Source organism: Helianthus annuus, chromosome 5, assembly GCF_002127325.2.
Source record: "Helianthus annuus cultivar XRQ/B chromosome 5, HanXRQr2.0-SUNRISE, whole genome shotgun sequence".
NCBI lineage: Eukaryota > Viridiplantae > Streptophyta > Magnoliopsida > Asterales > Asteraceae > Helianthus > Helianthus annuus.
Genome location: NC_035437.2, coordinates 117215069 through 117241179, shown reverse-complemented (window position 1 = coordinate 117241179; position 26111 = coordinate 117215069).

The following is a 26111-nucleotide window of genomic DNA, read 5'->3' as shown; positions in this document are numbered from 1 at the left end:
AGGCATGGCAATATAACAATATAAACCGGTTGGGGTCATAAAGGCTGTATCCTCTTGGTCAGATGGTTCCATCTGGATTTGTTGGAACCCAGATGATGCATCCATAAAGGTCAACAGTTCATGCCCCGCTGTTGCATCCACCATGGAGTCAATGTGGGGTAATGGGAAAGGATCCTTGGGACATGCCTTGTTCAGATCAGTGAAGTCGACACATACCCTCCACTTTCCGTTTTTCTTTTGGACAACAACCACATTGGCTAACCATTTTGGATACTTTACCTCTCTGATCATACCTGCTCGAAGTAGTCTCTCTACTTCTTCTTGGATAATGGCATTCCTTTCTGGTGCAAACTTCCTCCTTTTTTGATGGATTGGTTTGATAGACCTGTCAATGCCAAGTTTGTGAGTAATAATATCCTTAGATATACCTGTCATATCTTCATGTTTCCAAGCAAAGGTAGATTTCTTCTTTTGAGGAAGGATATCATGTCTTCTTTCATCTTGCCAAGGATCCCTGATCCGATATAGATTTTTGATTCAGGATCACTAGGATCCAAGAGGATTTCATCTACATCTTGTTCCCTTGCCTCCAAGACATTCCTTGGAGGATACTGTAATTGCTATTGCTCCCTTGGCTTCGAGGTTGGCTTCATAGATGAGGTATAACAATCCTTAGCCTCCTGCTGGTCACTATCGATCTTGATTATTCCCCATGGGCTAGGGAGCTTCACACATTGATGGTAGGTAGATGGGACTGCTTTCATATCATGTATCCAAGGCCTGCCAAGGATAACGTTGCAACAAGATAGACAGTCAATAACACAAAATTTTTGGTAATTATGTAATCCTTCCACGTAGATTGGGAGTTTGATGTCCCCCAGAGTTTTCTTCGTCTCCCCACTGAATCCTACAAGCACGGAGGATCTTGGTGTGATGTCTGATTCTGGGATTCCCATCTTCTTCAGGACATCAAGCTGGATAATGTTCACTGAGCTCCCTCCATCAATAAGGATCCTGCGGACAAAATGGTTAGAGATAAAGAGAGTGATAACTAAACTATCATGGTGAGGATCCTGAATGTTGATGCGATCATCCTCGTCAAATGTTATCATCTTCCCTTCTGAGACACTTGATGTTCTAATAGGCCTTTCTCCATTATCCATTTTTGATTCTTTTGCATGTCTTTTGGCCGCCGAGAAGGATGTACCACAGATGTCTGATCCTCCGGATATAAAGTTGATCACTTGTGCATTTGCCGGAGGTGCTGGAGCTTTTTCGGGGATCCTTTCAGGATCCTGGGTCCTTTGCTTTTTTCTCCCCAATAACTCTTTTAGATGCCCCTTGCTTAGCAGGTATCCGATTTCTTTTCTTAAGGCTATGCAATCTTCAGTTAGATGCCCGAAATCCTCATGGTATGCACACCATTTTGACTTGTCTTTAGTCCCGGATGGTTTATCATTCTTCCTGGGCCACCTAGCTTTTTCACCTAGATTCTGCATTGCAAGGATTAGTTCATGATTATCAACGGAAAAACAATATTCTGAGATTGGAGGATATCCTTCATCATCCTCTTCTTGGTCAACAGCATGCACATTCTTGTTCTCATTTCTATGGTAGGATTTGAACTTGTTGCTCTTGAAGGAGGATCCTTGCTTATCTTGTTTTGAGGATCCTACTTGTCTCTCCTGGATCCTCTTGTCATCCTCTAGCCGGATAAACCTGAGTGCTCGAGTTCTTACTTCATCTAAATTCCTGCATGGTGTCATAACAAGATCATCATAGAATAATGAATCCTTAAGCAGTCCCATTTTGAAGGCTTCAACAGCCGTAGCCATATCCAAGTTGGGAATGTCCAAGGATTCTTTACTAAATTTAGTTATATAATCCCTTAATGATTCATTATGATTTTGAGTTATCCTGTACAAATCGCTAGTTAATTTTTCAAATTTTCTACTACAAGAGAATTGGTTATTGAATAAATTAACTAAATTAGCAAATGAAGTAATAGAGTAGGGGGAAGACTTAGCAGCCACTTAAGAGCTGATCCAGTAAGAGTGGATCCAAATCCTTTACATAGGCATGCTTCCTTTAACTTTTCTGGGATAGGATTGATCTCCATCCTTTCCCTGTATTGTGCTATATGCTCCTCTGGATCTGTTGTGCCATCATACAGCTTCATGGTGGGGATATGGAACCTTTTGGGTACCTCTGCATCACAAATTGGTGGTGCAAAGCGAGATACCTTGTGGCTTCCATCTGCAATCTCTGGGATAGGCTTGACTACCCCTGGAACACTTGAGATCATGTCCTTTAGTTTCTGTAATTCTCTGGCCATAGCATGATTGGTACCTGTATCCTGCATGAATCCATGGTTAGTGGTAGGATAATTATTTAAAGTGTTACCTCCCATTGGGTTCAAGTTAGGGAATCCATATTGCTGGGATTCTGGAACAACGGAGGGACCAGTGGAAGCAATGGTCTGCATTGGAATGAAGTCCCCTTGATGGACATCTAGACTTCCTGTTTGCAAACTTTTTAGGGATCCTGGCATCTGTAAGGATCCTGGTATCTGGGATGATCCTGGAACGAAGGAGGATCCTTGAACCTGGGACGATCCTGGAACAAAGGAGGATCCTTGAACCTGGGATGGTCCTGGAACGAAGGAGGATCCTTGAACCTGGGATGATCCTGGAACAAAGGAGGATCCTCGGCCCTGTAATGATCCTGGAACAAAGTAGGATCCTTGAAACTGCTGTGCCCCCGGATAGGCTCCTGGATTCATGAAGGATCCCATGTATTGAGGATAGGATCCTATTGGCTGAAAATGTGAGCCTGATGTCTGAGTCATCGCTGCCGAGTTGAGATGTGATCCTCTTGACTCCCCTATGATTTGCACGTCCGGGATCCCTGATGGCTGGGAGGTGATCATTGGAGTATCAAAACTCAAGGATTTGGGCATCAGTGGAGAATGATCCTCTGCCGCTTTCTTTTGTTTTTTGAGATCTCCAATTTCCCTGAGGATCCTTTCGTTAGTTTCATCTTGCCGCTGCATACGATCCTTCATCTGCAAAATTAAAGCAAATACATCACTAGTACTGGGAATAGAAGAATTCATAGCAGAAGAAGATAGAGGTTTAGAGAAAGTGGGAGTTGATCTCTTTTCAGTATTTTTCTGAGATCCTGCCGGTGGAGGAGGCAAGGTGATCTGTGATGAGGTGACTGCAGACATCGCCGTGGACGTGTTCTTCAATGATGAAGCCATGTAACTCTTTCAAAATGATTTCGAACAAAAGATTTTCTTATGAATGAAGCACCAATTGCCCCACGGTGGGCGCCAAACTGTTTTGGTCAAAAATCACACAAGGATAATGTAACCAAACTTTATGTAAACGGGGTATGATGCTTGGTTAATTATGAAAGTAAAGGATCACTTCTGTGATAAAAGATGCAAAGACACGATGATTTATACGAGGAAAAAGCCCTTGATCAATGTATGATCTCCGGCATAAAAAACCTCGGGTGATGGCAACTACCGATCACCAACTTCAATATATGAAAAATATGATTACAACTTTGGATGATAATGAGCTGAGTACAAGGATCGCTATTGCTTTTGGTGTCTAAGTGTGTGAGAGTTGCGTCGTATGTCGTGTGTGTCATGTGTGTTCTTCCGAATGAGGAAGAGGGGTATTTATACAAGTGTAGGTGACTTATTTTAGGTAAAATGACTAATTATCAGCTCATTACCCCTTTAGAAATGAGATACAATCTAGCCTAAATAGCCGCCCATAAATCAAGCCTGGTTTCCATATCCTGTGCAACGTCTATCTTCAATTAAGCTCTTGCCATAATTGTGAAGACGCGTCCCTGGATCATGATGCCTAGAGCGTATCCTGCTAGATGTTCCTGCAAAACAATATTATATTGAGCGGAAGTGGCCGTTAACAGGAGGATCACTATAATGTCCCATGATCCTGATCCTGAAGTTCTGCTGAGGATCACTGTCTGCCAAAGAAACAAGGATCACTGGTTAGGATCACGTATATGGATCATGCATAATAAAAATCCAGCCCTAACAGCTTCATAGTTGGAATGTGGAATCTTCTGGGTATCTCAGCATCACAAATTGGTGGTGCAAAACGGGATACCTTATGGCTTCCATCTGCAATCTCCGGGATAGGTTTGACCACCCCTGGAACACTTGATATCATATCCTTCAGTTTCTGCAGTTCTTTAGCCATAGCATGGTTGATACCTGCATCCTGCATGAATCCATGGTTAGTGGTAAGAGAATTATTAAAAGTGTTACCTCCCATTGGGTTCAAGTTAGGAATACTGGATATGAATCCATATTGCTGGGACTCTGGGATGATGGAGGGACCAGTGGAAGCAATGGTCTGCATTGGAATAAAATCTCCTTGATGGACATCTGAACTTCCTGTTTGCAAACTCTTCAAGGATCCTAGCATCTGGAGGGATCCCTGAAACTGGGATGATCCTGGAACAAAGGAGGATCCTTGAACCTGGGATTATCCTGGAACAAAGGAGGATCCTTGAACCTGGGATGATCCTGGAACAAAGGAGGATCTTTGAACCTAGGATGATCCTGGAACAAAGGAGGATCCTAGAACCTGCTGTGCTCCTGAGTAGGCTCCTGAATTCATGAAGGATCCCATATGCTGGGTATAGGATCCTGCTGGCTGGAAATATGAACCTGATGCCTGAGTCACTATTGCTGAGCCGAGGTGTACTTCTCTTGATCCACCCACATGTTGAATGTCTGGGACCTCTGATAGCTGAGAAGTAATCATCCGAGTATCAAAATTCAAAGATTTGGGCATCAGTTGAGAATGATCCTCTGCCGTTTTCTTCTGTCTTTTGAGATCTCTGATTTCCTCAAGGATCCTGTCATTAGTTTCATCATGCCGCTGAATACGATCCCTCATCTGCAAAATCAAAGTAAATATATCACTAGTACTGGGAGCAGAAGAAGTTGGAGCAGAATGTTAGGGCTGGATTTTTTACTATGAATGATCCTTATACGAGATCCTAACCAGTGATCCTTATTTCTTTGGCAGGCAGTGATCCTCAGCCGGACCTCAGGATCAGGATCATGGGACATTGAGGTGATCCTTATACTAACGGTCACTTTCGATTGCTACAATATTATTTTGCAGGAACATCTAGCAGGATATGCCCTACATATCATGATCCAGGGACGCGCTTTCACAAATATGGCAAGAGCTGAATTGAAGATGAACGTTGTGCCGGATATGGAAACATGGCTTGATCTAAGGGCAGCAATTTAGGCTAGATTATCTTTATTTCTAAAGGGGTAATGAGCTGATTAGTGGTCTATCTACCTAAAATAAGTTACCTACACATGTATAAATACCCATCTTCCTCATTCGGAAGAACACACACAACATACGACACAACTCTCAACACTTAGACACTCAGTGATCCTTGTACTCAGCTCATTATCATCCGAAGTTGTAACTACATTTTTATTATATTGAAGTTGGTGATCGGTAGTTGCCATCACCCGAGGTTTTTTATGCCGGAGATCATACATTGATCAAGGGCTTTTTCCTCGTATAAATCATTGTGTCTTTGCATATTCATCACAGAAGTGATCCTTTACTTTTATAGCTAACCAAGCATCATACCCCGTTTACATAAAGTTTGGTTACATCATCCTTGTGTGATTTTTGACCAAAACAGTTTGGCGCCCACCGTGGGGCAATTGGTGCTTCATTCATAAAGAAAATCTTTTGTTCAAAATCATTTCAAAGAGTTACATGGCTTCATCATTGAAGAACACTTCCACGGCGATGTCTGCAGTCACCTCAGCACAAACCACTCTACCTCCTCCACCGGCAGGATCCCAGAGAAATGCTGAGAAGAGACCAACCCCTTCTTTCTCTAAACCTCCATCTTCTTCTGCTATGAATTCTTCTATTCCCAGTACTAGTGATGTGTTTGCTTTAATTTTGCAGATGAAGGATCGTATGCAGCGGCAGGATGAAACTAATGACAGGATCCTCAGGGAGATTGGAGATCTCAAAAGACAGAAGAAAGCGGCAGAGGATCATTCCCCACTGATGCCAAAACCCTTGAGTTTTGAGACTCCAATGGTCACCTCTCAGCCATCAGGGATCCCAGACGTACAGATCACAGGGGAGACGAGAGGATTACATCTCAAGTCAGCAGCAATGACTCAGACATCGGGCTCGTATTTTCAGCCAGCAGGATCCTATCCTCAGTATATGGGATCCTTCATGAATCCGGGAGCCTATCCGGGGGCACAGCAGTTTCAAGGATCCTACTTTATTCCAGGATCGTTCCAGGGCCAAGGATCCTCCTTTGTTCCAGGATCATCCCAGGTTCAAGGATCCTCCTTCGTTCCAGGATCATCCCAGATACCAGGATCCTTACAGATGCCAGGATCCCTAAAAGGTTTGCAAGCAGGGAATCTAGATGTCCATCAAGGGGACTTCATTCCAATGCAGACCATTGCTTCCACTGGTCCCTCCGTTATTCCAGAATCCCAGCAATACGGATTCCCTAACTTGAACCCAATGGGAGGTAACACTTTAAATAATTATCCTACCACTAACCATGGATTCATGCAGGATACAGGTACCAATCACGCTATGGCCAGGGAATTACAGAAACTAAAGGACATGATCTCAAGTGTTCCAGGGGTAGTCAAGCCTATCCCAGAGATTGCAGATGGAAGCCACAAGGTATCACGCTTTGCACCACCAATTTGTGATGCAGAGGTGCCCAAAAGGTTCCATATCCCTACCATGAAGCTGTATGATGGCACGACGGATCCAGAGGAGCATATAGCACAATACAGGGAAAGGATGGAAATCAATCCTATCCCAGAAAAGTTAAAGGAAGCATGCCTATGTAAAGGATTTGGATCCACTCTAACTGGATCAGCTCTTAAGTGGCTGCTAAGTCTTCCCCCTTACTCTATTACTTCATTTGCTAATTTAGTTAATTTATTCAATAACCAATTCTCTTGTAGTAGAAAATTTGAAAAATTAACTAGTGATTTGTACAGGATAACTCAAAATAATAACGAATCATTAAGGGATTATATAACTAAATTTAGTAAAGAATCCTTGGATATTCCCAACTTGGATATGGCTACGGCTGTTGAAGCCTTCAAAATGGGACTTCTTAAGGATTCATTATTCTATGATGATCTTGTTATGACACCTTGCAGGAATTTAGATGAAGTAAGAACTCGAGCACTCAGGTTTATCCGGCTAGAGGATGACAAGAGGATCCAGGAGAGACAAGAAGGATCCTCAAAACAAGATAAGCAAGGATCCTCCTTCAAAAACAACAAGTTCAAATCCTACCATAGAAACGAGAACAAGAATGTGCATGCTGTCGACCAAGAAGAGGATGATGAAGAATATCCTCCAATCTCAGAATATTGTTTTTCCGTTGACAATCACGAACTAATCCTTGCAATGCAGAATCTAGGTGAAAAGGCTAGGTGGCCCAGGAAGAATGATAAACCATCCGGGACTAAAGACAAGTCCAAATGGTGTGCATACCATGAGGATTTCGGCCATCTAACTGAAGATTGCATAGCCTTAAGAAAAGAAATTGGATACCTGCTAAGCAAGGGGCATCTAAAGGAATTGTTGGGAAGAAAAAAGCAAAGGACCCAGGATCCTGAAAGGATCCCTGAAAAGGCTCCAGCACCTCCGGCAAATGCACAAGTGATTAACTTCATATCCGGAGGATCAGACATTTGTGGAACATCCTTCTCAGCGGCCAAAAGACATGCAAAAGAATCAAAAATGGATAATGGAGAAAGGCCTATTAGAACCTCAAGCGTCTCAGAAGGAAAGATGATAACATTTGATGAGGATGATCGCATCAACATCCAGGATCCTCATCATGATAGTTTAGTTATCACTCTCTTTATCTCTAACCATTTTGTCCGCAGGATCCTTATCGATGGAGGGAGCTCAGTGAACATAATCCAGCTTGATGTCTTGAAGAAGATGGGAATCCCAGAATCAGACATCACACCAAGATCCTCCGTGCTTGTAGGATTCAGTGGAGAAACGAAGAAAACTCTGGGGGACATCAAACTCCCAATCTACGTGGAAGGATTACATAATTACCAAAAATTTTGTGTTATTGACTGTTTATCTTGTTGCAACGTTATCCTTGGCAGGCCTTGGATACATGACATGAAAGCAGTTCCATCTACCTACTATCAATGTGTGAAGCTCCCTAGCCCATGGGGGATAATCAAGATCGACAGTGACCAGCAGGAAGCTAAGGATTGCTATACCTCATCCATGAAGCCAACCTCGAAGCCAAGGGAGCAATAGCAATTACAGTATCCTCCGAGGAACGTCTTGGAGGCAAGGGAACAAGATGTAGATGAAATCCTCTTGGACCCTAGTGATCCTGAATCAAAAATCTATATCGGATCAGGGATCCTTGGCAAGATGAAAGAAGACATGATATCCTTCCTCAAAAGAAGAAAATCTACCTTTGCTTGGAAACATGAAGATATGACAGGTATATCTAAGGATATTATTACTCACAAACTTGGCATTGACAGGTCTATCAAGCCAATCCATCAAAAAAGGAGGAAGTTTGCACCAGAAAGGAATGCCATTATCCAAGAAGAAGTAGAGAGACTACTTCGAGCAGGTATGATCAGAGAGGTAAAGTATCCTAAATGGTTAGCCAATGTGGTTGTTGTCCAAAAGAAAAACGGAAAGTGGAGGGTATGTGTCGATTTCACCGATTTGAATAAGGCATGTCCCAAGGATCCTTTCCCATTACCCCACATTGACTCCATGGTGGATGCAACAGCGGGGCATGAACTGTTAACTTTTATGGATGCATCATCTGGATTCCAACAAATCCAGATGGAACCATCTGACCAAGAGGATACAGCTTTTATGACCCCAACCGGTTTATATTGTTATATTGCCATGCCTTTTGGACTAAGAAATGCAGGTGCAACCTATCAAAGGCTGGTAAATATGATGTTCAAAGATCAAATTGGAAAAACTATGGAGGTGTACATAGATGATATGGTGGTCAAGTCAAAGAAAGCTGAGGATCACCTAAGGGACTTGGAAGAAGCATTCGATATCCTTGATAGTTACAACATGAAACTTAATCCTTCAAAATGCCATTTTGGTGTTAAGGCAGGAAAGTTCTTAGGATACATGGTAACCCAGAGGGGCATTGAAGCAAGCCCAGAACAAATCAAAGCATTAATAAATATCAAGTCTCCTGCCAATGCCAAGGATGTTCAAAGACTAACAGGCAGGATAGCAGCTTTGAACAGGTTCATATCGAAATCCTCAGAAAAGTGCAAAGAATTCTACGATATCCTAAGGAAGAATAAGAAGTTCGAATGGACTGAGAAGCATGAAAATGCTTTACAAGCCCTAAAAGAGTATATGTCCTCAGCACCAGCATTAGCAAAACCGGAAAAAGGAAATGTGTTATCCTTATATCTGGCGGTATCCTCAACCGCTGTAAGTGCTGTCCTTGTTAAGGATCACGAAGGTACACAATATCCTATCTACTATGTAAGTAAAAGTCTACTTGATGCCGAATCCAGGTACTCACACCTCGAAAAACTCATCCTTGCATTAATCATGGCATCCACGAAGTTAAGGCATTATTTTGAAACTCATACTATTATTGTTAAAACTAATTTTCCAATTAAGAATGTCCTCAGGAAACCGGATATGTCAGGGAGAATGGCTAAGTGGGCAGTGAAGCTTAGTGCCCATGATATAAGATACGAACCAAGAACAGCCATTAAATCTCAAGCACTAGCTGACTTTGTGGCTGATTTCAGTAGTGATCTACAAAAGGGAGCAGAATTGGAGGTCCAGCAGCTGGATGAGACCAAGGATCCTTGGATACTACACACCGACGGATCCTCAAATATCAAAGGCACAGGGCTAGGGATCCTACTAAAATCGCCACAGGGGGACATAATACCCCACTCTATAGCTTGTGAGTTCCAGGCAACTAACAATGAGGCTGAGTATGAAGCCTTAATTGCTGGCTTACAAATTGCTAAGGATATGGGGGTAAAATATCTCGAAGTATATGTAGATTCATTATTGATCACCAATCACTTTAATGGATCCTATGCTGTTAAAGGTGAAAAACTAACCAAATATTTAGAGATAGTCAAAGAATTGGCACTCTCTTTTGTTTCTTTTAGCTTAACACAGGTACCAAGGGAGGATAACACGGAAGCTGACGCATTGGCCAACCTAGGATCATCTTTGAAGATTCCAGAAGACATAAGTATCCCTATCATCCATATCCTGGCTCCTGCTATTGAAAAACAGGTGGCCATGGAAATAGAAGAGGATACTGCAATGATCCCTAGTGAAGAAGCCCAACCTAATTCAGGATCATGGATCTCACCGATCATGGGATATTTGCAACACGGGGAGATCCCGATGGGAGAAAATCCTAGAGCTTTCAGGATTAAGGTATCTCAATTCACAATTCTGAATAATGTATTATATAAGCGATCTCTTGCAGGACCATATTTGAGATGTATCGAGGATCCTGAAATTGAAGAGGTGTTGAAGGATTTCCATGAAGGAGATTGTGGAAACCACACTGGGGGCAGGGCATTATTCTCAAGGATCCTTAGAACGGGATACTACTGGCCAACCATGAAAAGGGATGCTGTAGAGTATGCTAAGAAATGTGATCCTTGCCAAAGACATAGCAATATCCTTCACCAACCAGCTGAATTACTACACCCCATACCATCCTCTTGGCCATTCATGAGATGGGGAATGGATATAGTTGGCAAGCTCCCTAAAGCACCTGGTGGAAAAGTATTTATGCTTGCCATGACTGACTATTTTTCCAAGTGGATAGAAGCTGAAGCCTTCGCTCAAGTCAGAGAAAAGGAAGTCATATCCTTCATTAAAAGAAACATTATAACCAGATTTGGCATCCCCTCTGAAATTATATGTGATAATGGTTCTCAATTCATTGGAAGGAGAACCACTAACTTTTGTGACAGTTGGGGAATCAAGATGATAACATCAACACCAGTTCATCCACAAGCCAATGGTCAAGCAGAATCATCCAACAAGATCATCATCAACAATCTGAAGAAGAAGCTAGGATCCAAGAAAGGAAAATGGGCAGAGGAGTTACCTTATGTGCTATGGGCTGATAGGACAACTCCCAAGAATGCCACTGGCCAAACACCTTTCTCTTTAGTATTTGGGGCAGAAGCAGTGATCCCAACAGAGATGGTGATCCCAACTGCTAGAACAAGTGCTCGTGATCCTGAAGAAAATGCTACAATCCTAGCTCAGGATTTGGATACTATTGAGGAAAACAGGGGTCTAGCTAGGATAAGGATGGCAAGCTACCAACAAAGGATGGCTGGTGCCTACAACAAGAATGTCAGGATAAGGAAGTTCCAAGTCGGAGATATGGTGTTGAGAAAAGCATTTCAAAACACCATCAATCCTGCTGACGGGAAGCTAGCACCAAAATGGGAAGGTCCCTACTTGATTGAAGCTGAAGCAGGAAAGGGGGCATACAGGTTGCTAACCATGGAAGGAAACTTGTTACCAAGAGCCTGGAATGCTGTTCACTTAAAGAAATATTTCATGTGAACATGATCCTTCCTGCATGTGATCCTTACATTGAAATATCCTTGAAGGATCCTGGAGATATCGTTGATCCTTACTCAGGTAATATGCTTATCCTAAAACTATTGCATTTTCTTACCTTTTGCCTAAGGATAAGGATCATATATCCTTCATCCTCTACTCACAAACCATTTGAGTTATGATAGTTCAGGTATCTCCAGCATATCATCAAAGATCTTCGAAAGCATCACAGATCCTCGGGTCCAACCCCAGTTATCCTTGGGATTATCCCCAGTTTCCGCCAGCAGCGCACGATGATCCTGATATAGTTCATGTCTTTGGGATCAGTACCCATTTTCGGGGCTGGCGACCTCATCGTACTGGCTATACTTGGGATCCTACGTATAATGGTGGACGCACCATACATCCGTTCCTAAGGTTTCTAACGTTTTCACGTTAGCTAAGGTTTTGACATTTTCATGTCACTAAGTTTGGATAGTTGCCAGAAAGGGCCATACTCCAGTTTACATACGATCCTTTGGGCTTGTCCCCAGTTATCCTTTGGGCTTGTCCCCAGTGATCCTCCGGGATCATCATCAGTTATCCTTTGGGCTTGTCCCCAGTTACTAACTTATCTTTTATATTGGCTTAGTCCCAAGTTATATTCCATTTTTTCAGGGTTTCGAAGTTAAACGATTAAGGATCCTTAATCCTTATTATCCATTAAAGTTTTACCTATGGTAATTTCGATTAAAGGTTAGGATCCTAACTTGGATCCTCAGGTATGATCCTTAACTACTTTTAATTTCATTATTCATTTGAATAACCTTTAGACCTTGACAACTGAACCTATGATCCTTAAAATAAACTATCTTGAAAACTTTCGATTATAGGATATTTGATCCAGGATCATATCCTAAATTTCTTAAACATAATTTGCTCAACTTTTCAAACAAACATGTGTCAAAACAATTGAAAATCAAAAAGGATAACAACACAAGATAAGCCAGAAAGATTAAAGTTATATTATTAAACCAAAGGATCATTAACCCTTTCAAAAAAGTTGTCAAAATTGCCAACCCACATTTCTACCAGCAAAACGTGGCCCGTCCACATGGGTTGGCAAAGGGTGTCCATTGTCTATGCGGTCTTAGCATTTTTGCAGGAAAGTAAAAGCAGCAGGATCACAAAGGCTTCATCCCCCAAACAGAGGATCCCTCCACCTTTTGTAATCCTACCTGTTGTTCAAAGGATCCAGGATCCTCAACCCTAAACTATTGTTCAAATACAGACCAACATTGTTTTAAAAACATCACAACCACTAAACAAAAAAAAAAAATTGGGCTCCGGCTATGTCTAGAAGTTTCCATCATTGCCCAATCTTGCAGCTCAAACCTTCGCTGCACCATCACCACCAGCTCCACTCGCTTCACCATGATCCTTGCCAGCATCACCTCCCTCCAGCCTTGGGATATCCTCAGCATCCTCCTCATCATCCAAGTCTACCAGCCTTGCCTTCCAACCTTCAACATCCCATGTGCTCCTGTCAAAGGAAGGATCCTGAGCCTCCGTAGCCATCTGCAGTTGTATCTTGTACATGGTTACCGCAGCAGAGACCTTAGCGTCGTGGGTAATGTCATGCTTCTCATAATCAAACTTGATCAACGCTTTAACAGCCTCATCTTTGACTGCCCGGATCTCCTTCTCAAGATCGGCAATCTTAAGATCCTTCAGCCCACACGTCTGTTGAAGGTCAGTAATTTGACGATCCTGATCCTCAACCTGATTGACGTAAGTCTCCATTTCGGAGAATTTCTAAAGAAGACAACAGGAAAGCAACATCAGACACATGTGATCCTCGGACTTGTCGAAGACAATTAACAGGGGCAGTGATCCTAACCTCATCAAAATAGTCAAGGAATTGCTGACGGAGAAGAGGAAATCCTTGAAGGTCATCTGAAGCCTTCCTCTTTTTCCCTTTGCCTCGGGCAGGAGCTTTAGGGGCTGAGACTGAAGGGCTGGCAGCAGGAGCCTTCTTCTTCTTAGAAGACGTGACATTGGCAAGGTCACTTATCCCAAACATGGAGGCAGATTTAACAGACCTGGCAGACTTTCCGGCACCTACACAATTCAAAAACAAGATAAGTTCCCTTATTAAATTGAATACTTTCACATAAGACTTATTTTTTATGAGGATACTTACTTGACATTGTGGCAGATGCAGAGGATATCTCTTGAGAATCTTGGATAATAATCTGAAAGCTTCGAACTTCAGGATCAAGCTTCTTGAAAGCTAACACTCTTTCTTTGGCAGCAGGGGTCAACCTTAAGTGAGCAACGGAGATAGCTGCATAAAAAGACAAAAAAGAAAAGATATCAGTGATCCTCATCATACGAGACAGGACTGATAGTGATCCTTCAAGGATCCTATATCCTACCATGAGTGGCCCATTCCTTGGGCAGATCCTTCCCATCCGGGATGGAATCCCTCTTAACAAAGAAAAATCTACGTTTCCAGTTGGCATCATTCTTGGTCACTTTGAAAATGGGATGATCCTCCCCAGCTTTCCGTTTCAACAAGTACCGGTGAGAACCAAAGGTGGTGAGATCATAAAGTTCAGCTAACTCTGACATCCCCAAATCAATCCCTTCTTGCTCGATGATCCTCTCGAAGGTATATAGAACCCTCCAGATCATCGGCATAGCTTGGATATATGAGATGCCGGTAAGAGAGAAGAAAGATTGGGTGAACATCGGAAAAGGATATGAATACCCAATGAGGAAGGGAGTAGCAGGAAAAGCCACCCAGACATCTGAGACAAAATCACTCAGAGCAGTAGGATCAAAGGGTTTGAAAACAACATTCGCTAGGAAACAATGGCGAATCTTATCTATTTGGATATCGGTAAAGCAGCATCTCTCCGTAGGAGAATCTTTGATAATCCCCTGGCTTTTCAAGGGACTATCCTTCTTAGAGCCTTTGTGCGGTGAATTCCGAAGAAGCATATTCGAGATGAAAACAGGGTAAAAGCAAGAAAGAACAGAGCAAAGAAGAAAAAGAAGAAGATGATACCTGATCAAGCCTTCGGTGACGATTATAAAGGAAGATACTTCGAATTTAAATGCAAAATGATCCTAACCCTATCTCCTATTTATAATGATGATCCGCAGGGATTGTCACATCAGTGACGTAAATATCCTAACGGCTAGTCCATGTACAACGGCTAGTAAACCGGAATCGTCCGTTAGAGATAAGCTCAAAACAAAATATAACTCATCTATTTACAATTAACTCCTTATATTTTGGGGGCAATTGTTAGGGCTGGATTTTTTACTATGAATGATCCTTATACGAGATCCTAACCAGTGATCCTTATTTCTTTGGCAGGCAGTGATCCTCAGCCGGACCTCAGGATCAGGATCATGGGACATTGAGGTGATCCTTATACTAACGGTCACTTTCGATTGCTACAATATTATTTTGCAGGAACATCTAGCAGGATATGCCCTACATATCATGATCCAGGGACGCGCTTTCACAAATATGGCAAGAGCTGAATTGAAGATGAACGTTGTGCCGGATATGGAAACATGGCTTGATCTAAGGGCAGCAATTTAGGCTAGATTATCTTTATTTCTAAAGGGGTAATGAGCTGATTAGTGGTCTATCTACCTAAAATAAGTTACCTACACATGTATAAATACCCATCTTCCTCATTCGGAAGAACACACACAACATACGACACAACTCTCAACACTTAGACACTCAGTGATCCTTGTACTCAGCTCATTATCATCCGAAGTTGTAACTACATTTTTATTATATTGAAGTTGGTGATCGGTAGTTGCCATCACCCGAGGTTTTTTATGCCGGAGATCATACATTGATCAAGGGCTTTTTCCTCGTATAAATCATTGTGTCTTTGCATATTCATCACAGAAGTGATCCTTTACTTTTATAGCTAACCAAGCATCATACCCCGTTTACATAAAGTTTGGTTACATCATCCTTGTGTGATTTTTGACCAAAACACAGAAGAAGATGGAGTTTTAGAGAAAATGGGAGTAGGTCTCTTCTCAGCATTTTTCTGAGATCCAGCAGGTGGTGGAGGCAAAGGTGGAATGCCCTGAGATGAACTGACTGCAGACATCGCTGTAGAGGTATTCTTCAATGATGAAGCCATGTATGCAATGATCCGGAATGATCAGCAACGGGAAACTTTCTTATGAATGAAGCACCAATTGCCCCATGGTGGGCGCCAAACTGTTTTGGTCAAAAATCACACAAGGATAATGCAACCAAACTCTCTGTTAACGGGGAATGATGCTTGTAGTGATGGATAAAGTAAAGGATCACTTAAATGTAAATTGCACAAGTGACACAAGGATTTATACGAGGAAAAAGCCCTTGATCAATGAATGATCTCCGGCATAAAAACCTCGGGTGATGGAAACTACCGATCACCAAACTTCAATGTAATAAACAATGTTTACAACTTTGGATGGTAACGAGCTAGGTACAAGGATCACTATGGTGTAGTATGCTAGAGTGTGTAAGAAATGTGTTGTGTCTTCCGAATGCTTGAGAGTGCCCTTTATATAAGTGTGTGTGGTTGAATTTAGGTAAGTCACCTAACTACTAGCTCGTTACCCCTTTAGAAACAGAAGTAAATTTAGCCTAACTAAACGCCCGTAATTTGTGCTAAGTTTCCATATTTTCCACAACGTCTATTTCTGGTTATGCATGTGCGAAATTAGCGTGAAAGATTCCTTAATAACGTTGCCAAGACCAGGTCCAACTCGTAATTCCTGCAAAACAACATTAAATATAAAGAGAACAATCGTTAGTATGAGGATCCTTAGGATGATCCATGATCCTGATCCTGAAGCTCTTCTGAGGATCACTATCTTCCAAAGAAACAAGGATCACTATCTGCCAAAGAAACAAGGATCACTTGTTAGGATATCATGTAAGGATCATAGGTCATTAAAATCCTGCCCTAACAGCTAGCATGAACACTTTTCCACCAGGTGCCATAGGGAGCTTACCAACTATATCCATGCCCCATCTCATATATGGCCAAGAGGAGGATATAGGATGTAAAAATTCAGCCGGCTGATGAAGGATATTGCTGTGTCTCTGACAAGGATCACACTTTTTAGCATACTCCACAGCATCTCTTTTCATAGTTGGCCAGTAGTATCCTGTCCTCAGGATCCTTGAGAACAATGCCCTGCCCCCAGTGTGGTTTCCACGATCTCCTTCATGGAAGTCTTTTAAAACTTCTTGGATTTCAGGATCCTCAATGCATCTTAAATATGGTCCTGCAAGAGATCGCTTATACAACATATTATTTAAGATTGTGAATTGAGATACCTTAATTTTGAAAGCCCTAGGGTTTTCTCCTGTAGGAATCTCTCCGTGTTGTAAGTATCTCATGATTGGTGAGATCCATGATCCTAATCCTGAATGAGATTGAGTATACTCACTAGGGATAATCGCAGAATCCTCCCCTATTTCCATGGCCACATGATCCTCGATGGCAGGAGCCAAGACATGGATACTGGGGATACTTATATCCTCCGGGATCTTCAAAGATGATCCTAAGTTAGCCAATGTATCAGCTTCTGTATTTTCTTCCGTTGGTACCTGTGTCAAACTAAAGGAAACAAAAGCGAGTGCCAATTCTTTGACTATCTCTAAATATTTGGTTAGCTTTTCACCTTTAACAGCATAGGATCCATTAAAGTGATTTGTAATTAACAATGAATCTACATGTACCTCAAGATACCTGATACCCATATGCTTAGCAATTTGCAAACCAGCAATCAAGGCTTCATACTCAGCCTCATTGTTAGTGGTTTGGAACTCACAAGCTATAGAGTGGGGTATTATGTCCCCCTGTGGCGATTTTAGTAGTATTCCAAACCCTGTGCCTTTGACATTTGAGGATCCATCAGTATAGAGTATCCAAGGATCCTTGGTCTCCTCTAGCTGCTGGACTTCTAACTCAGCTTCTTTTTGTAAATCACTACTGAAATCAGCCACAAAGTCAGCCAATGCTTGGGATTTGATGGCTGTCCTAGGCTCATATCTTATATCATAGGCACTAAGCTTCACTGCCCACTTAGCCATCCTTCCTGACATCTCTGGTTTCCTGAGGACATTCTTAATTGGAAAATTAGTTTTAACAACAATAACATGAGTTTCAAATTAATGTCTCAACTTAGTAGATGCCATGATTAATGCAAGAATAAGCTTTTCAAGGTGTGAATACCTGGATTCGGCATCAAGTAAACTCTTACTTACATAATAGACAAGATGTTGTGTACCTTCATGATCCTTAACAAGGACTGCACTTACTGCTTTTGAGGATACTGCAAGATATAAGGATAGCACATCGCCTTTTTCTGGTTTCATCAAGGCCGGGGCTGAGGATAGGTAATCTTTGAGAGCTCTTAAGGCATTTTCATGCTTCTCAGTCCACTCAAATTTCTTGTTCTTCCTTAGGATATCATAGAATTCTTTGCACTTCTCTGAGGATTTGGATATAAATCTGTTCAAAGCTGCTATCCTGCCTGTTAGCCTCTGGACATCCTTAGCATTGGCGGGAGATTTGATATTTACTAAGGCTTTGATTTGTTCCGGGCTAGCTTCAATGCCTCTCTTGGTCACCATGTTTCCTAAGAATTTACCTGCTTTAACACCAAAGTGACATTTTGAAGGATTAAGTTTCATGTTATATTTGTCAAGGATATCGAATGCTTCCTCCAAGACCCTTAGGTGATCCTCAGCTTTTACGGATTTTACCACCATATCATCTATGTAAACCTCCATAGTTTGTCCAATCTGATCCTTGAACATCATATTCACCAGCCTTTGATATGTTGCACTTGCATTCCTTAATCCAAACGGCATAGCAATATAACAATATATACCGGTTGGAGTCATAAAGGCCGTATCCTCTTGATCAGATGGTTCCATCTGAATTTGTTGAAATCCAGATGAAGCATCCATAAAAGTCAACAGTTCATGATCCGCCGTTGCATCCACCATGGAGTCAATGTGGGGTAATGGGAAAGGATCCTTGGGACATGCCTTATTTAAATCTGTGAAATCGACACATACCCTCCACTTTCCATTTTTCTTTTGAACAGCAACCACATTGGCCAACCATCTTGGATACTTGACCTCTCTAATCATACCTGCCCGGAGCAATTTCTCTACCTCTTCCTGGATAATGGCATTTCTTTCCGGTGTAAACTTGCTCCTTTTTTGATGGATTGGTTTGAATGACCTGTCAATGCCAAGTTTATGAGTGATAATATCCTTAGATATACCTGTCATATCCTCATGCTTCCATGCAAAGGTAGTTTTCCTCCTTTTGAGGAAGGATACGATGGTTTGTACTTAACCTTGTGGTCGTGGGTTCGAGCCCCACGGTGGGCGCCAAACTGTTTTGGTCAAAAATCTGATGAGGATAATGCAGCCAAACTCTTAGTTATGGGGTATGATGCTTGAAATGAGGAACAATGATAAGGATCACTTCAATGTAAATTGCACAAACGACACAAGGATTTATACGAGGAAAAAGCCCTTGATCAATGAATGATCTCCGGCATAAAAAACCTCGGGTGATGGAAACTACCGATCACCAAGCTCAAATTAATCAATAAATGTTTACAACTTCGGATAGTAACGAGCTAGGTACAAGGATCACTTTGGTGAAATGTGTAAAAGTGTGTGAAAATTGTTAAGTGTTTGCCGAATGCTTCAAGAGTGTAGTTGTACGAGAGTGTGTGTAGCTGAAAATGGCTAAGTGTTCTAATTACTAGCTCATCACCCCTTTAAAAATAGAAGTTAACTATGCTAACAAACTATCCGACTTTTGTGCCATGCTCCCATGTTCTCCACAACGTCCATTTCCAGTCAAAAGTGTGCGAAATACCCGTGGAATATTCCATAGCAACGTTGCCAAGACCAGGTCAAGCTTGTTACTCCTGCAAAACAATACGAAATTCAAACAATCGTTAGTATGAGGATCCTTAAGGTGATCCATGATCCTGATCCTGAAGCTCTTCTGAGGATCACTATCTGTCACAGAAGTAAGGATCATTGTTAGGATAACAAGTAAGGATCACGGGTTATTAGAAAATCCTCCCCTAACAACTAGATTTGGTATTCCTTCTGAGATTATATGTGATATTGGTTCCCAATTTATTGGGGGTAGAACTACTAACTTTTGTGACAGCTAGGGGATTAAGATGATAACATCAACACCAGTCCACCCACAAGCTAATGGTTAGGCAGAATCATCCAATAAGATCATCATCAACAATTTGAAGAAGAAGCTTGGATCCAAAAAAGGGAAATGGGCAGAAGAGTTACCTTATGTGCTTTGGGCTGATAGGACAACCCCCAAGAATGCTACAGGCCAGACTCCATTCTCTTTGGTATTTGGGGCCGAATCAGTGATCCCCACAGAAATGGTGGTCCCAACTGCTAGAACAAGTATTCGTGATCCTGAGGAAAATGATGAGAACTTGGTTCAAGACCTGGAGACTATAGAAGAAATAAGGGATCTGGCTAGCATAAGGATGGCTAGTTATCAACAAAGAATGGCTGGTGCTTACAACAAAAATGTCAGGATCAGAAAGTTCCAAATTGGTGATATGGTGTTAAGGAAAGCATTTCAAAATACCACCAATCCTGCTGATGGAAAGTTGGCCCCAAAATGGGAAGGACCTTACTTAATTGAAGCTGAGGCAGGAAAGGGGGCATATCGATTGCTAACAATGGAAGGTGATTTGCTACCTAGAGCCTGGAATGCTGTCCATTTGAAGAAATACTTCATGTGAGCAGAACCCGTGATCCTCATATCATAAGTATCCTTGAAGGATCCTTAGAGCACAGACGATCCTTACATTGGTAACATTCTAATCTCAAACTATTTCATTTCCTTACTTTCTCACATAAGGATAAGGATCTTGTATCCTCTATCCACCTTTCACGTGATTCTGAGTTTTGAAGGTTCAAGTATCCTTAGAAAAAGGATGATTATCCACAAAAGCAACCAGTTATTTGGGTTTGACCCCAGTTATTTGGGCTTGACCCCAGTTCCGCCTGTAGCGCATGATGATCCTGGTATAGTTCATGGCAGTGGGACCAGTACTCGCTTTAGGGGCTGATAATTCCATTGTACTGGCTATACCTAGGATCCTACGTATAATGGTAGACGTACCATACATCCGTTCCTAAGGTTTCTAACGTTTTCACGTTAGCTAAGGTTTTGGCATTTTCATGCCACTAAGTTTGGATAGTCGCCAGTTAGGGCCATACTCCAGTTTACACACGATCCTTGGGCTTGTCCCCAGTTATCCTTGGGCTTGTCCCCAGTTATCCTTGGGCTTGTCCCCAGTTACTAACTTTTATTTTATATTGGCTTAGTCCCAAGTCATGTTCTATTCCAGGTCTTTGAAGTTAAACAACCAAGGATCCTTGATCCTTACTTCTTACTAAGGTTTGTCTTATAGTTATCCTGGTTATGGTATTAAGGATTAGGATCCTAACTTGGATCCTCAGGTATGATCCTTAACTATTTTAATTTTGTTTATTGTTTATTTGAATAACCCTTGTACTTTGACAACTGAACTCATGATCCTTAAAATATACTACTTTTGGAATTTTTCAACTGTAGGATATTTGATCCTGGATCATATCCTAAATATTTTTTATCTAATTTGTTCAACTTTTCTTATTTAAACAAGTGTATATCAGAACAATTGAAAATTAAAAGGATATACAAGGATAACAACACATGATAAGCCAAAAAAGATTAAAGTTATTTTATTAACAAAGGATTAACCATCAAAAGTTGTCAAAATTGCCAACCCACGTTTCTACCAGCAAAACGTGGCCCGTCCACATGGGTTGGCAACGGGTGTCCATTGTTTGTGTGGTCATAGCATGCAGGAAATAAAAGGCGGCAGGATCACAATGGCTTCATTCCCCAAATAGAGGATCCCTCCACCATTTGTAATCCTACCTATTGTCCAAAGGATCCTAGATCCTTAACCCTAAAACTATTGTTTAAGTACAAACCAACCATTGTTTAACAAAAACTACCATCAAACCTAAAAAATTGGGCTCCGGCTATGTCTAGAAATGTCCATCATTGCCCAATCATGCAGCCTACACCTTCGCTGCATCACCATCCCCAGCTCCACTAGCTTCACCACCATGATCCCTGCCACTACCTCCAGCCTCGATCGTCAGGATCTCCTCAGCCTCCTTCTCGTCATCCAGCTCAGCCAGCCTTGCCTTCCAGCCTTCCACATCCCAGGTGCTCCTATCGAAGTCAGGATCCTGAGCGTCCAAGGCCATCTGCAATTTGGTCTTATACATCGCTATGGCAGCAGAGACTTTAGCATCCTGGGTGATCTCATGCTTCTCGTAATCAGCATTGATTAACACCTTGGCCAACTCATTTTTGGCATTTTGGAGGTCTTTTTGGAGGTCGGCAATCTTAAGATCCTTGAGCAGTGCAACTTGTTAGAGGTCAGCAATCTTCCTATCCTGCTCCTCAACGTTCCCCACATAATCTTCAATCTCAGCAAATTTCTGCAAAGAAGATAAAGAACAGTTCAAGACCAGGTGATCCTCAAACAAGCTGGATACCAAAGCAGGGACAGTGATCCTTACATCGTTGAAGTACTCAAGGAATTGGTGGCGGATCAGAGACAGACCTTGCAGATCCTCAGCTTCAGAGGCTTTTCTTTTCTTGCCTCCCCTTCCTTTGGAGGATGCCTTGGGGATCGAAGCAGTTGGGCTAGCAGGAAACTTTTTCTTGGTGGATCGCACGTTATCTAGATCGGTCACGCTGAACTTGGAGGCGGATCTTGAAGCTTTTCCAGCACCTGCACAATCAAAGCAAGATAAGTATCATTATCCTATTTCTATTTAACTATTTATTCAAATTTTTAACTATATGAAGAACAGGATACTTACTTGACATGGTGACTGAGCCTGAGGATACCTCTTGTGAATCCTGGGTGATTGTCTTGAATGATCTTGTTTCAGGACTGAGTTTCCTAAAGGCAGCAAGCCTTTCTTTGGTAGCAGGAGACGGTATGAGGTGTGAGACAGTAACAGCTGCATAACAAAAAACAAAAGGGTATCAGTGATCCTTATACAAAAGGAAGACTGTTTGGTGATCCTTCTCAGGATCCTCTATCCTACCATGGGTGGACCACTCCTTGGGTAGATCCTTTCCGTTTGGAATAGAGTCTCTTCTGACGAAGAAGAAGCGTCGTTTCCAATTTGTATCGTTTTTGGTAGCTTTAAAAATGGGGTGTTCTTCACCAGGTTTACGTTTAAACAAGTATCGGTGGGATCCAAAGGTAGTGAGATCATACATCTCGGCCAGCTCTGACATTCCTAGGTCAATCCCCTCTTGCTCAATGATCCTCTCAAGGGTATACAAAACCCTCCAGATCATTGGCATAGCTTGGATATAAGAAATGCCAGTAAGAGAGAAGAAGGATTGGGTAAAGGCTGGAAAAGGATAGGTATAGCCTATGGTGAACGGAGTAACAGGAAAGGCAATCCAAGTTTCAGAAACATGATCACTCAAAGCAGTGGGATCAAAGGATTTGAATATGGCGTTCGCTGGGAAGCAATAGCGGATTCTGTCGATCTGTGGATCAGTGAGACAACAGTGTTCTTTTGCGGAATCTTTGATGATCCCTTGGCTTTTCAGAGGGCTGTTCTTCTGGTGATCCTTAGCGGGAGAGTTCCGGAGCATCATTTTCGACGAGATGATGGTAAAAGAAGTAAAACAGAGTAAGAGAAGGAAGAAGAGGAAAAGAGAATACCTGATTGATCTTCGGATGAGAATTTAAAGGGAGTTTCTCTTGGATTTAAATGCAATTTGATCCTATCTCTAACTCATATTTATAATGATGAATTTGCAGGGTAAGTCACCTCAGTGACGTCAGGATTGCAACATATAGTTCGATTCTAACGGCTATATATCCGCTAGTTTGTTGCGGATAAGATCGATAAAATACAACTCGTTTATTTACATGATCACTCCTTATATTTTGGGGGCAATTGTTAGGGGAGGATTTCTTAATGACCTGTGATCCTCAAGTGTTATCCTGTTTGGTGATCCTTACTTCTGTGACAATTAGTGATCCTCAGAAGTGCTTCAGGATCAGGATCATGGATCATCCTAAGGATCCTTATACTAATGATTGTTCACTTTGAATTCGGTGTTGTATTGCAGGAGTACCGGTGTGGACTTGGTCATGGCGATATTCCTGGAGCATATTCCCTTCAATTCTGCACGTGCTTGACCGTTATGAACGTTGTGGAGAACGTGGGGAGAAGGCACGAAATGCGGACAATTAGTTAGGCTAGATATTTTCTATTTTTAAAGGGGATAGCAAGCTATTATTAGAACACATGGCTATTTTTTGGCTACACACACTCGTACAACTGCATTCATCATCTCACGGCGAAACACTTAGCAATTTTCATACATTTCCACACGATACACTATAGTGATCCTTGTACCTAGCTCGCTATCATCCGAAGTTGTAAAAGAATTATTGTTTAATTTGAGTTGGTGATCGGTAGTTTCCATCACCTGAGGTTTTTTATGCCGGAGATCATTCATTGATCAAGGGCTTTTTCCTCGTATAAATCTTTGTGTCACTTGTGCAACTCATTTCTGAGTGATCCTCATTGTTGTTTACCAATTCAAGCATCATACCCCGTAACAAAGAGTTTGGTTGCATTATCCTTGTCTGATTTTTAACCAAAACAAGCACTATGAAGACAAATTCAAAGCGATGACCCAGGAGCATCAAGCTGGCATTCACAAGGCCAATGAGGATGCCCAAGCCAAGCTGGATGCTGCCCATCTTCAATACCAGCTGGATATGAATTCCTACCAGGATGGACTCAAAGGATCTGTTGTAATTTCCCTTCTCCAAGCCAGGTTAAGGATGGCCTATGAGGCCAAAGCTTTGGGCTTTGAATGCCCCTCCTGGAATGTCAATGCTTGGGAGGCGAGATTAAAAGATCTCGGAGGCAATCCCGTGGAACATCCTACGAATCATACTGGTGAAGAGCCTTCCAAGGCGGCAGAAGAGGCGACCGATGCTGGTGGTGATGCTGAGAAGAATCCCGAGGGTGATGCTGATGCGGGTGCTGGAGGAGACACTGCTGGTCAAGAAGGTGCTGCTCCTTGAAAGCAGCAAAGTGGGCAATGATGGATGTTTGTGCCTAGGCCGGAGGCCACTTTTTTAAGTTTGTTGGTTATGCTTGTTAAACAATTTCTATTTCCTGTCTTCGAACAATTTACATTTCCTACACTAAGACAATATGATGGCCAAAGGTGGATGGGTCCTGGGTTTCAGGATGAAGCCCTTGGTTATCAATTAGTATGGTTTGTTTTGAACAATATAACAGTTGAATGTGGATGGGTCTCGGTTTGAGATGAAGCCTTCAACTATTAAGTAAATATGGTTAGAAACTAATTGTGCTTTTGGTGGATGGATCTCAGTTTGAGATGAAGCCAAAAGCACAACTTTTGCTATGTTAATAATATAACCTTCTTTTGACTTATTCATTATTGTTTTTCATTGCTTAGTTTGAATTTCAATGTTCCAAACTTAGTGCAATTATTTTTTATGAAAATATCTTGATCAGAATACTCGCAAATATCCTATTAAGACTTTCATCAAATAGGGTTTCTATAATTCAAACAATTCAGATAAAGTTTCCTAAGAAAAAGGATAGTTTACTTTTATTTTACAAAGCTTGTTTTGATATTAGATGTTTGACATGAATACAGTTTTAATTTTCGATCAAGTCCCAAACATTCCAACCAAATATCCTGAAACATATTCTAAAAATATATTTTAAAAGTATATCCTGAGAACATATCCTAATCAGGATAATGATAAATGTTATAATCACACTTTTGTCAAACATATTTTAAAAAATTGAACGATTTAGATAAGGTCTTCAAAGGAAAGATCATACCAGAAGTAGAGTGCAATCCTATTCTCAATCTTCAATCCTTTTACAATCTTTCCAACGATGATGTTCCCAGTCTGGGACACTTAGTGTACTGGGTCCAAGCTTGATCCTTTGAGCTTTGCACGATTGCCTCAGTAGGAATGTCCCCTATGCATTATGTCTTTGAATACTTAGAAATTTTTTGGACATCAATTGCAACTGTTTGAATAATTTTTGTATTACAGGGATAAACCCTAAAATATAATGGAGATAAACCCTTAGTGTTCTGGGGATAAACCTATAAGTATTCTGGGGAAAATCCCAAGTTTTCATGTGCTACAGGCGAGAGTGTATTGTCACACCCCCAAAATCCACACGCGGAGTATCACCGCTTGGAGGCGTGACATGACCAGGATCAAGCCACCAAT